We start from the raw sequence: 10,715 nt of genomic DNA on the forward strand, positions 1-10,715 counted from the left end.
CAGCAAAAGAGTTGTGCGCTCGAGAAAAGTCTTCAAACTGTACTTAATTAGCAGTTGTTCAGTAGCCGATCACTCACCGAATAGGAAACACTCTTTTTGGTTATTTGTGTTGGAATTATGCCCTAGAGGCAATAATAAATATAGTTATTATTACAATTCCTGTATCAAGATAATCGTTTATTATCCATGCTATAATTGTATTGAATGAAGACTCATTTACATGTGTGGATACATAGACAAAACACCGTCCCTAGCAAGTCTCTAGTTGGCTAGCCAGTCGATCAAAGATAGTCAGTGTCTTCTGATTATGAACAAAGTGTTGTTGCTTGATAACTGGATCACGTCATTAGGAGAATCACGTGATGGACTAGACCCAAACTAATAGACGTAGCATGTTGATCGTGTCATTTTGTTGCTACTGTTTCTGCGTGTCAAGTATTTATTCCAATGACCATGAGATCATATAACTCACTGACATCGGAGGAATGCTTTGTGTGTATCAAACGTCGCAACGTAACTGGGTGACTATAAAGATGCTCTACAGGTATCTCCGAAGGTGTTAGTTGAGTTAGTATGGATCAAGACTGGGATTTGTCACTCCGTGTGACGGAGAGGTATCTCGGGGCCCACTCGGTAATACAACATCACACACAAGCCTTGCAAGCAATGTGACTTAGTGTAAGTTGCGGGATCTTGTATTACGGAACGAGTAAAGAGACTTGCCGATGAACGAGATTGAAATAGGTATGCGGATACTGACGATCGAATCTCGGGCAAGTAACATACCGAAGGACAAAGGGAATGACATACGGGATTATATGAATCCTTGGCACTGAGGTTCAAAAGATAAGATCTTCGTAGAATATGTAGGATCAAATATGGGCATCCAGGTCCCGCTATTGGATATTGACCGAGGAGTCTCTTGGGTCATGTCTACATAGTTCTCGAACCCGCAGGGTCTGCACACTAAGGTTCGACGTTGTTTTATGCGTATTTGAGTTATATGGTTGGTTACCAAATGTTGTTCGGAGTCCCGGATGAGACACGGACATCACGAGGGTTTCCGGAATGGTCCGGAAACGAAGATTGATATATAGGATGACATCATTTGATTACCGGAAGGTTTTCGGAGTTACCGGGAATGTACCGGGAATGACGAATGGGTTCCGGGAGTTCACCGGGGGGGCGGGGGGGCAACCCACCCCGGGGAAGCCCATAGGCCATGAGGGTGGCGCACCAGCCCTTAGTGGGCTGGTGGGACAGCCCAAAAGGCCATATGCGCCATACAAAGGAAAATCAAAGAGAAAGAAAAAAAAGGGAGGTGGGAAGGGAAGGAAGGACTCCCACCCACCAAACCAAGTCCAACTCGGTTTGGGGGGGGGGGCCTTCCCCCCTTGGACTCGGCCGACCCCCTTGGGGCTCCTTGAGCCCCAAGGCAAGGTCCCCTCCCGCCCACCTATATATACGGAGGTATTAGGGCTGTTTTGAGACGACTTTTCCACGGCAGCCCGACCACATACCTCCACGGTTTTTCCTCTAGATCGCGTTTCTGCGGAGCTCGGGCGGAGCCCTGCTGACACAAGGTCATCACCAACTTCCGGAGCACCGTCACGCTGCCGGAGAACTCTTCTACCTCTCCGTCTCTCTTGCTGGATCAAGAAGGCCGAGATCATCGTCGAGCTGTACGTGTGCTGAACGCGGAGGTGCCGTCCGTTCGGTACTAGATCGTGGGACTGATCGCGGGATTGTTCGCGGGGCGGATCGAGGGACGTGAGGACGTTCCACTACATCAACCGCGTTCACTAACGCTTCTGCTGTACGGTCTACAAGGGTACGTAGATCACTCATCCCCTCTCGTAGATGGACATCACCATGATAGGTCTTCGTGTGCGTAGGAATTTTTTTTTTCCCATGCGACGTTCCCCAACAGTGGCATCATGAGCTAGGTTCATGCGTAGATGTCTTCTCGAGTAGAACACAAAAGTTTTTGTGGGCGGTGATGTGCGTTTTTCTGCCCTCCTTAGTCTTTTCTTGATTCCGCGGTATTGTTGGATTGAAGCGGCTTGGACCGACATTACTCGTACGCTTACGAGAGACTGGTTTCATCGCTACGAGTAACCCCGTTGCTCAAAGATGACTGGCAAGTGTTAGTTTCTCCAACTTTAGTTGAATCGGATTTGACCGAGGAGGTCCTTGGATGAGGTTAAATAGCAACTCATATATCTCCGTTGTGGTGTTTGCGTAAGTAAGATACGATCCTACTAGATACCCGTGGTCACCACGTAAAACATGCAACAACAAAATTAGAGGACGTCTAACTTGTTTTTGCAGGGTATGCTTGTGATGTGATATGGCCAACGATGTGATGTGATATATTGGATGTATGAGATAATCATGTTGTAATAGAAAATATCGACTTGCACGTCGATGGTACGGCAACCGGCAGGAGCCATAGGGTTGTCTTTATAACTAACGATTGTGCTTGCAGATGCGTTTACTATTTTGCTAGGATGTAGCTTTAGTAGTAATAGCATGAGTAGCACGACAACCCCGATGGCAACACGTTGATGGAGATCATGGTGTGGCGCCGGTGACAAGAAGATCGTGCCGGTGCTTTGGTGATGGAGATCAAGAAGCACGTGATGATGGCCATATCATGTCACTTATGAATTGCATGTGATGTTAATCCTTTTATGCACTTTATTTTGCTTAGAACGACGGTAGCATTATGAGGTGATCTCTCACTAAAATTTCAAGACGAAATTGTGTTCTCCCCGACTGTGCACCGTTGCTACAGTTCGTCGTTTCGAGACACCACGTGATGATCGGGTGTGATAGACTCAACGTTCACATACAACGGGTGCAAAACAGTTGCGCACGTGGAACACTCGCGTTAAGCTTGACGAGCCTAGCATGTGCAGACATGGCCTCGGAACACATGAGACCGAAAGGTCGATCATGAATCATATAGATGATATGATTAGCATAGGGATGCTTACCACTGAAACTACACTCAACTCACGTGATGATCGGACTTGAGCTAGTGTAAGTGGATCATGAACCACTCAAATGACTAAGAGAGATGAACTTTTTGAGTGGGAGTTTAGCGAATACTTTGATTAAGTTAAACTCTAATTATCTTGAACATAGTCTAAGTCCACTTTGAATATATTTGTGTTGTAGATCATGGCTCACGCTACAGTCATCCTGAATTTTAATACGTTCCTAGAGAAAGCTAAGTTGAAAGATGATGGAAGCAACTTTGTAGACTGCGCTCGTAATCTTAAGCTAATCTTACAAGCCGGGAAGAAGGATTATGTCCTTAATGCTACGCTAGGAGATGAACCACCCACTACGGCTGAGCAGGATGTTAAGAACGCTTGGTTAGCACGTAAGGAGGACTACTCAATAGTTCAATGTGCAGCCTTGTATGGCTTAGAACCGGGACTTCAACGTCGCTTTGAGCGTCATGGAGCATTTGAGATGTTCCAGGAGTTGAAATTTATCTTTCAGAAGAACGCCCGGATCGAGAGGTATGAGACCTCCGATAAATTCTATGCTTGCAAGATGGAGGAAAACTCATATGTCAGTGAACATGTGCTCAAAATGTCTGGGTACTCAAACCGTCTAGCTGAGCTCGGGATTGAACTCCCGCAAGAGGCTATCACTCACAGAATCCTTCAATCACTTCCGCCAAGCTATAAAGGCTTTGTGTTGAACTACAACATGCAAGGGATGAACAAGTCTCCCGGCGAGTTGTTTGCGATGCTGAAAGTCGCAGAGTCTGAACTCCGTAAAGAGCATCAAGTGTTGATGGTGAATAAGACCACTAGTTTCAAGAGAAACGGCAAAGGCAAGAAGGGTAATTCGAAGAAGAGAGGCAAGCCTGTTGCCAATCCGACGAAGAAACCCAAAGCTGGACCTAAGCCTGAAACGGAGTGTTACTATTGCAAGGGTATGGGTCACTGGAAGCGCAATTGCCCCAAGTATCTGGCAGATAAGAAGGCGGCCAAAGAAAAATCAGGTATATTTAATATACATGTTATTGATGTGTACTTAACCGGCTCTCGTAGTAGTGCCTGGGTATTCGATACCGGTTATGTTGCTCATATTTGCAACTCGAAACAGGAACTGTGGAATAGACGAAGGCTGGCGAAAGATGAAGTGACGATGCGCGTAGGAAATGGTTCCAAGGTTGATGCAATCGCCGTCGGCACAGTTTCACTTCAGTTACCATCAGGATTAGTGATGAACTTAAATCATTGTTATTTAGTGCCTGCGTTGAGCATGAACATTATATCTGGATCTTGTTTATTGCGAGACGGTTACTCTTTTAAGTCAGAGAATAATGGTTGTTCTATTTCTATGAGTAACATCTTTTATGGTCATGCACCTAATGTGAGAGGATTGTTCATATTGAATCGTGATAGCGATACACATATACATAACATTGAGACCAAAAGAGTTAGAGTTAACAATGATAGCGTCATATTTTTGTGGCACTGCCGCTTAGGTCATATTGGTGTAAAGCGCATGAAGAAACTCCAAGCTGATGGACTTTTGGAGTCACTTGACTTTGATTCACTTGACACGTGCGAACCATGCCTCATGGGAAAAATGACTAAGACTCCGTTCTCCGGAACAATGGAGCGTGCAAGTGACTTGTTGGAAATCATACATACCGATGTGTGTGGTCCGATGAGCGTGGAGGCACGCGGCGGATATCGTTATTTTCTCACCTTCACTGACGATTTGAGTACATATGGTTATGTCTACTTGATGAAGCACAAGTCTGAAACATTTGAAAAGTTCAAGCAATTTCAGAGTGAAGTGGAAAATCATCGTAACAAGAAGATCAAGTTCCTACGGTCTGATCGTGGGGGTGAATATCTGAGTTTCGAGTTTGGTGCTCACTTAAGACAATGTGGAATTGTTTCACAGTTAACACCGCCTGGAACACCACAGCGTAATGGTGTGTCCGAACGTCGTAATCGTACTCTATTAGAGATGGTGCGATCTATGATGTCTCTTACTGATTTGCCGTTATCATTTTGGGGTTATGCATTAGAAACAAGTGCATTCACTTTAAATAGGGCAGCATCAAAATCCGTTGAGACGACACCATACGAACTATGGTATGGCAAGAGGCCAAAGTTGTCGTTTCTTAAAGTTTGGGGATGTGATGCTTATGTCAAAAAGCTTCAGCCTGAAAAGCTGGAACCCAAAGCGAAAAAGTGCGTCTTCATAGGTTACCCAAAAGAGACAGTTGGGTACACCTTCTATCTCAAATCCGAGGGCAAAGTGTTTGTTGCTAAAAATGGTGCTTTTCTCGAGAAGGAGTTTCTCTCGAGAGAATTGAGTGGGAGGAAGATAGAACTTGACGAGGTTGTCGAACCTCTCATCCCTCTGGATGGTGGCACAGGGCAAGGGGAAACCTCTATTGTTGCGACGCTGGTTGAGGAGGAAGTTAATGATGATGATCATGAAACTCCGGTTCAAGTTTCTGTCGAACCACGCAGGTCGACGAGACCACGTGCTGCTCCAGAGTGGTAAGGTAATCCCGTCTTATCAATCATGTTGTTAGACAACAATGAACCTGCAAATTATGAGGAAGCGATGGTGGGCCCAGATTCCAACAAATGGCTAGAAGCCATAAAATCCGAGATAGGATCCATGTATGAGAACAAAGTGTGGACTTTGGAGGTACTACCTGAGGGCCGCAAGGCTATTCAAAACAAATGGATCTTTAAGAGGAAGACGGACGCTGACGGCAATGTGACCGTTTATAAAGCTCGACTTGTGGCAAAGGGTTTCTCACAAGTTCAAGGAGTTGACTACGATGAGACATTCTCACCCGTAGCGATGCTTAAGTCCGTCAGAATCATGTTAGCAATAGCTGCATTTTTCGATTATGAAATCTGGCAGATGGATGTCAAAACGGCGTTCCTTAACGGTTTCCTTAAGGAAGAGTTGTATATGATACAACCCGAAGGTTTTTTCGATCCTAAGAATGCTAACAAAGTGTGCAAGCTCCAGCGATCCATTTATGGGCTGGTGCAAGCATCTCGGAGTTGGAACAAACGCTTTGATGAGGTGATCAAAGCATTTGGGTTTATACAAGTGGTTGGAGAATCTTGTATTTACAAGAAAGTGAGTGGGAGCTCTGTGGCGTTTCTAATATTATATGTGGATGACATATTACTGATTGGAAACAACGTAGAGTTTTTGGAGAGCATAAAAGATTACTTGAATAAAAGTTTCTCTATGAAGGACCTAGGAGAAGCTGCTTACATTCTAGGCATTAAGATCTATAGGGATAGATCAAAACGCCTGATAGGACTTTCACAAAGCACATACCTTGATAAAGTTTTGAAGAGGTTCAAAATGGAACAGTCCAAGAAAGGGTTCTTGCCAGTTTTACAAGGTACGAGATTGAGTAAGACTCAGTGCCCAGCAACTGATGAAGATAGAGAGCATATGCGCTCCGTCCCCTATGCTTCAGCCATAGGTTCTATCATGTATGCAATGCTGTGCACTAGACCGGATGTTAGCCTGGCCATAAGTATGGCAGGTAGGTTCCAGAGTAATCCAGGAGTGGATCACTGGACAGCGGTCAAGAATATCCTGAAGTACCTGAAAAGGACTAAGGAGATGTTTCTCGTGTATGGAGGTGACGAAGAGCTCGCCGTAAACGGTTACGTCGATGCAAGCTTTGACACAGATCCGGACGACTCTAAGTCACACACCAGATACGTATTTATTCTTAATGGGGGTGCGGTAAGCTGGTGCAGTTCCAAGCAAAGCGTCGTAGCAGATTCTACATGTGAAGCAGAGTACATGGCTGCCTCGAAGGCGGCTAAGGAGGGTGTCTGGATGAAGCAATTCATGACGGATCTTGGAGTGGTGCCAAGCGCACTGAATCCAATAACCTTGTTCTGTGACAACACGGGTGCCATTGCCTTAGCAAAGGAACCACGGTTTCACAAGAAATCCAGACACATCAAACGACGCTTCAACCTCATCCGCGACTACGTCGAGGGAGAGGACGTAAATATATGCAAAGTGCACACGGATCTGAATGTAGCAGACCCGCTGACTAAACCTCTTCCACGGCCAAAGCATGATCAACACCAGAACTGTATGGGTGTTAGATTTATTACAATGTAATTCACATGATGATGTGAGGGCTAGATTATTGACTCTAGTGCAAGTGGGAGACTGTTGGAATTATGCCCTAGAGGCAATAATAAATATAGTTATTATTATAATTCTTGTATCAAGATAATCGTTTATTATCCATGCTATAATTGTATTGAATTAAGACTCATTTACATGTGTGGATACATAGACAAAACACCGTCCGTAGCAAGCCTCTAGTTGGCTAGCCAGTTGATCAAAGATAGTCAGTGTCTTCTGATTATGAACAAAGTGTTGTTGCTTGATAACTGGATCACGTCATTAGGAGAATCACGTGATGGACTAGACCCAAACTAATAGACGTAGCATGTTGATCGTGTCATTTTGTTGCTACTGTTTTCTGCGTGTCAAGTATTTATTCCTATGACCATGAGATCATATAACTCACTGACACCGGAGGAATGCTTTGTGTGTATCAAACGTCGCAACGTAACTGGGTGACTATAAAGATGCTCTACAGGTATCTCCGAAGGTGTTAGTTGAGTTAGTATGGATCAAGACTGGGATTTGTCACTCCGTGTGACGGAGAGGTATCTCGGGGCCCACTCGGTAATACAACATCACACACAAGCCTTGCAAGCAATGTGACTTAGTGTAAGTTGCGGGATCTTGTATTACGGAACGAGTAAAGAGACTTGCCGATGAACGAGATTGAAATAGGTATGCGGATACTGACGATCGAATCTCGGGCAAGTAACATACCGAAGGACAAAGGGAATGACATACGGGATTATATGAATCCTTGGCACTGAGGTTCAAAAGATAAGATCTTCGTAGAATATGTAGGATCAAATATGGGCATCCAGGTCCCGCTATTGGATATTGACCGAGGAGTCTCTCGGGTCATGTCTACATAGTTCTCGAACCCGCAGGGTCTGCACACTTAAGGTTCGACGTTGTTTTATGCGTATTTGAGTTATATGGTTGGTTACCGAATTTTGTTCGGAGTCCCGGATGAGATCACAGACGTCACGAGGGTTTCCGGAATGGTCCGGAAACGAAGATTGATATATAGGATGACCACATTTGATTACCGGAAGGTTTTCGGAGTTACCAGGAATGTACCGGGAATGACGAATGGGTTCCGGGAGTTCACCGGGGGGGGGGGGGGGGGCAACCCACCCCGGGGAAGCCCATTGGCCATGAGGGTGGTGCACCAGCCCTTAGTGGGCTGGTGGGACAGCCCAAAAGGGCCCTATGCACCATACAAAGGAAAATAAAAGAGAAAGAAAAAAAAGGGAAGGAAGGACTCCCACCCACCAAACCAAGTCCAACTCGGTTTGGGGGGGGAGCCTTCCCCCCTTGGACTCGGCCGACCCCCTTGAGCCCCAAGGCAAGGTCCCCTCCCTCCCACCTATATATACGGAGGTATTAGGGCTGTTTTGAGACGACTTTTCCACGGCAGCCCGACCACATACCTCCACGGTTTTTCCTCTAGATCGCGTTTCTGCGGAGCTCGGGCGGAGCCCTGCTGAGAAAAGGTCATCACCAACCTCCGGAGTGCCGTCACGCTGCCGGAGAACTCTTCTACCTCTCCGTATCACTTGCTGGATCAAGAAGGCCGAGATCATCGTCGAGCTGTACGTGTGCTGAACGCGGAGGTGCCGTCCGTTCGGTACTAGATCGTGGGACTGATCGCGGGATTGTTCGCGGGGCGGATCGAGGGACGTGAGGACGTTCCACTACATCAACCGCGTTCACTAACGCTTCTGCTGTACGGTCTACAAGGGTACATAGATCACTCATCCCCTCTTGTAGATGGACATCACCATGATAGGTCTTCGTGTGCGTAGGAAAATTTTTGTTTCCCATGCGACGTTCCCCAACAATTTGGTGGTGGGCATCTATCCTGATGGTTAGCTGTATACAGTATATCCTTTGTGTCACTATCAATTTCAAAACGTGTCAGCTAATAAACCTTAATGCTACTAATACCGGTATCTTTTTCATGGAACTTAAAGTTGAATTTAGGCAACCATCTTTGATCACGATGGATATAAACATAGTGAGTTTGCTTCCCCCAAGCTATCGGGATCGGTCACATTAGCAGTGATGGAAACTGATTTTGTTGAAGTTATTAGGGCCTATCCATTGTGGTTCATATTTATTTCCATCGTGGTAGATATTATTATCAGTATAGTGACATTTATTTATATCCATCATAATCATAGGCCGACAGCAAGCGAAGAATGAAATAACAAGTATGTTATATCCATTGCGATCCTCTATCCAATGTCGATCGAACCTGCGATGAATGCTAAGCTAGGAATAATTAACTGATAGCTAGGGTCCCTATATGGAAACTAGTTGATTCGAGTGGGCATACACCAAACAACATCTACAACTAAACCCCTTATATCCGTTTCAAACGTCCGGGTAGACCGTCCGGTCAGTGGCCGATCATAAAAGCACGATCCAACCGGATCCCTCATACCCGTCTTAAGCGCTCAGACTCACCAGCATCCCTCAAGTCCATCTTAAATATAAAGACGATTTGAGGGCTGGCTGACGGACGCGTTCGGGCATGCCCCATCAGTCCGCCACGTAGGACGCGACCCCACATCAGACAACCTTTTCTCTTTCTTCATCCATTCTTTTCTTTCTATCTCTTCTTGTGCATCAATCATGTGCAGGTGACCTAACATATGAGAAACAATATGAGAAGTATGGCTGCATGGGAGAAAAAGTAAGGCCTCAAAACCGACACGCCCGAACACAGAATGGACGCATCCGCGGGCGTTTGAGGGGTCGGATTTTTTTAAGTCCGACTATAGATGCTCTAATATATAATAGAAATATTTTCTTATAGAACTAGCAGTCACGCAGCTCCTCCATCATGCAAGGAATATCTATCTGAGTCGGGAATAATAGATAAATGTGGGCATGTTACTTTGGGGTTTTACTTAACTGCTAACAACTGAGATCATCATATGTTAGTCTAGTTAATCAGATATCAAAACAATTATTTTAGGTATTGAATGAAAAAATACAGAATTCATGTGGTACGATATCAGTGTTTGTTTTTTATTCCCATCCCTACATAAAAGGGTGGGCATAGAAACCGTGAAAAAGGACATTGGTCTTCAAACGAAAAGAACCAAATTCTTTGCTAATCTAGTGTCTAGTTTGTAATGGATACTAATACTACTATTACAAACGTGTGTATTTGAAGATAACTTACATCAACATTCACGTTTTGACATAAGGATCTATGATCGTGATGGTTAAAAATATGGAGTGATTGGTTCTCGCTTGTAAACCTGCCACAGAAGCAACAACGGAAGCTATTTTTGTTGAAGTTATTATTAGTTCTTATATGTTCTAATTCATATTTATATCCAAAATAATCCATACTATTATTACAAACGTGTGTATTTGAAGATAACTTACATCAACATTCACGTTTTGACACAAGGATCTATGATCGTGATGGTTAAAAATATGGAGTGATTGGTTCTCGCTTGTAAACCTGCCACAGAAGCAACAAAGGAAGCTATTTTTGTTGAAGTTATTATTAG

The sequence above is a fragment of the Hordeum vulgare genome, chromosome 5H, assembly GCF_904849725.1.
Source record: "Hordeum vulgare subsp. vulgare chromosome 5H, MorexV3_pseudomolecules_assembly, whole genome shotgun sequence".
In the NCBI taxonomy this organism is placed as follows: domain Eukaryota; kingdom Viridiplantae; phylum Streptophyta; class Magnoliopsida; order Poales; family Poaceae; genus Hordeum; species Hordeum vulgare.